The following is a 3,591-nucleotide window of genomic DNA, read 5'->3' as shown; positions in this document are numbered from 1 at the left end:
AATCAAAAGCAGGATTCTTCATTAAGGCAGGAATCAGGCATTTAAATAGAGCTCAAATAATGAAAGTAGAAGGACTGTTAGGACTTTCAGTGCGAATTTACACAGACGAGAATTTCCCAAAGAATGCAAAATCGAATTTAATGCTCCTTGAGTCCGAGTAGAGGTAAATTTGATTAACACTGCCAAATCAGGATGCATCGGTGTTGTGTGAATCGAAGTGCATTTGATCGGCAAACAATAGATCAGCTGCAGAGTTTGCAAGGATGTGCTAATAATGCTTGTTCGGATCTGGGAAGCACAAAGGTCCCCGGCAACTTAATTAACTTCGAAACGAAACCAGCGGCAAATTGGAAATGGGGAAAGTCCACAGAAGGGCTCCCACTCGGCCACACTCCCTCCTTCTCGGCTTGACAGAATGGTAATTCCGGCAAACAAAGGCGGCAAATTATTAACAATAACAATAGAAATGGCAATAAGCCACGCTTTCACTGCTGCAGCTGCAAAGCGAGCTGCAGGATTGCAAAACTCCATTTTAGCCCTCTGTTGGCAAATGCGGTGCATTCGAGCATATTAAGTTTACGCTCAGGCGCATCCATTGAGTGACTTTGTAGCTGACTGACAGCCCGACTCGTTGGGGATTACGGTTTAGACAATGGCCCTAGTCGGGATTGGAAGAGCTTTCTGGGGGTTATGGGGGTCTGGGCTTGCGGGGGCCCTGGATGTTCAGGGGTTCTGTGGTTCTGGGGCTCTGGGGCTTGGGCCGATTGCAGCCCCCGAGACGGGGCCTAAATGCAAATAAATACATAAGCATTGTTAGCAGTCGCTGGCTGCTTGCCTGCTTGGATTTGCGAATGTCAGAGGCGGTTACAGATTTCGGGTGCTTTCGCCTTTTTGCTGGGGCATCCGGAGGAAAAAATATTCCCCCAGACAGGCAGGGTATGCCAAGATGACAGCTGCTGGGATACAACTTATGATTTCTTTATTAGGCAACCAGAAAGTCTTGCAGTTTTACACTTGATAATCCCAATTTGTAATTTAAAAAACCGTATTCCCTCCCAAATGTAAAGATAATTAAGCTTTAAGGTCGGAATGAAGGCATATCCATTGATCTCTTTTATTTGTTTTTCTTTTTATCTCTTAAGCTTGTTATCTTTTTATCCTTTTTTATTTTTATCTTATTTCCTTTCTATCTTTCAATCTATCTTTCTATCTATCTATCTATCTATCTATCTATATATCTATCTATCTATCTATCTATCTATCTATCTATCTATCTATCTATCTATCTATCTATCTATCTATCTATCTATCTATCTATCTATCTATCTATCTATCTATCTATCTATCTATCTATCTATCTATCTGTCTATCTATCATCTACCTATCCATCTATCCATCTATCTATATATTTATCTATTTATCTATCTACCTATCTATTTATTTATCTATCTATCTATCTATCTATCTATCTATCTATCTATCTATCTATCTATCTATCTATCTATCTATCTATCTATCTATCTATCTATCTATCTATCTATCTATCTATCTATCTATCTATCTATCTATCTATCTATCTATCTATCTATCTATCTATCTATCTATCTATCTATCTATCTATCCATATATCCATATATCCATCTATCTATCCATCTATCTATTTATCAATCTATCTATCTATCTATCTATCTATCTATCTATCTATCTATCTATCTATCTGTCTATCTATCTATCTATGTATCTATCTATCTATCCATCTATCCATCTATCCATCTATCTATCTATCTAACTTTCTATCTATTTATCTATCTGTCGGAATGAAAGCATATTCTTTGATCTCTTTTATTTGTTTTTCTTTTTATCTCTTAAGCTTGTTATCTTTTTATCCTTTTTTATTTTTATCTTATTACCTTTCTATCTTTCTATCTTTCTATCTATCTTTCTATCTATCTATCTATCAATATATCTATCTATCTATCTATCTATCTATCAATATATCTATCTATCTATCTATCTATCAATATATCTATCTATCTATCTATCTATCTATCTATCTATCTATCTATATTTCTATCTTTCTTAATTTTTATATTTATTTATTGACGATGCATGAACAATGTGCACTTAACCTACAATACAAATTTCTTCATAATTATAAATATACTTCCAAAATAAGGATTTTTGCCAATTATCTTAAACAGAACCCACAAAGATTTTCCAACAAAATTTTTAAATTTCCTCCAAGTCCCTGTTAACTTGTCCTTGTCGAAGACTGCTCCACTGAATGCTAATTACACGCGCATTTGCCTTGTTAATTATCAATTCAGTTTAGCAGACATCGCCGCCATCGTCGGAGTCGTAAAATACCAGAGCGGCGAACATTAAAAATTGCTGGCTGCCTTTGAATTTCAATTGCAGAGCATCGGGCTCCTGCACATATTAAATATATTTTTGTATTTTTGCATAAATTAAAATGCAAATCACAAACAGTTTCATTAATAAACATTGCGAGCGGATAAAGTGCGCAGCTTATGGTGGACCGTAAAATTTCCCTTGCCTTGCCTTGCCTTTGCTTGCCACCGGGAAGCGGAAAACGGAAGAGGCGGTGGTCGCGGCGAGGCCAAGGGGGCGTGGCCATAACTACAGCCGATGAAAATCCAATTTCTTAAAGTGCCGCTCACGCAGCCATTTGTATGCGTAAGTTGAACGGAAAGCGACATGGAAAGCCTTCGAGCAATTAGCAAAAGCTCAATGGTTACTCTGTTGGGCGCCTCATTATGGCTATAATTCGATTCCGGAGGTAACTCAATCCAGTACTCGCAAACGAAAATGCAATTTACAATGAGGAGAGGCATTCGACTGGAATTCCCCCGTAAACAAACATGACGATTGAAACTATTGTGGATGGAAATGGCTAAGTAACGCAATTTCACTGAGTAATCGGAAATTTCATGGCTGAAAATTAAGCTACAAAAGAACATGAGCATTATTTCACTTTCATTTTCCTGGCGAAAATGTAACTTTCAGTTACCTGTGGCTACAGATTTTCCGTCAACGACCAGTTTTGGTCATGAATTCGTCCGTTATTAACTTTTGAAAACTTTATTTAATATATTGCCGAAATATTGAAGTTCCTGTCCACCGTTGTTTTTATAACAGATTTTAATGCGACGCCAAAAAAATATTCAGCCAAAGATAGTATGAGAAAACTGGTAGCACATTGCGAACTTATTCGAATGTTAAATTGCATTTCCATTACCAGGCCCCATTTCTAGGCACATTCAGACAGACCTACAGATGGACCATAATCTTCTCGGCGATGTAACGCATTCATGTCCTGGCCATGGATATGGTTATTGAATATCTACCAATTGCGTGCCCAGAAATCGACCTAAGCACTCACATCGACGACACTATCTTGCAAGGCTCAAGAAGTGCAAAAAACAAAAAGTATGTTCAAGTATAAAAACCAAAGCAAAAAAAGGTTTTTACTTTTTTAATAATATAAATATCTTTTTTTTAAATTGTTTTTAATGTCTTTAGTCATATTTTTAGTCTTAAAAAAACAAATGCTGGTTGCTAAATATAGGA

This window comes from Drosophila biarmipes, chromosome 3R, assembly GCF_025231255.1.
Source record: "Drosophila biarmipes strain raj3 chromosome 3R, RU_DBia_V1.1, whole genome shotgun sequence".
Classification (NCBI taxonomy): Eukaryota; Metazoa; Arthropoda; class Insecta; order Diptera; family Drosophilidae; genus Drosophila; species Drosophila biarmipes.
The sequence above is the reverse complement of the archived record's forward strand: the minus strand, read 5'-3'. Positions refer to the sequence as shown.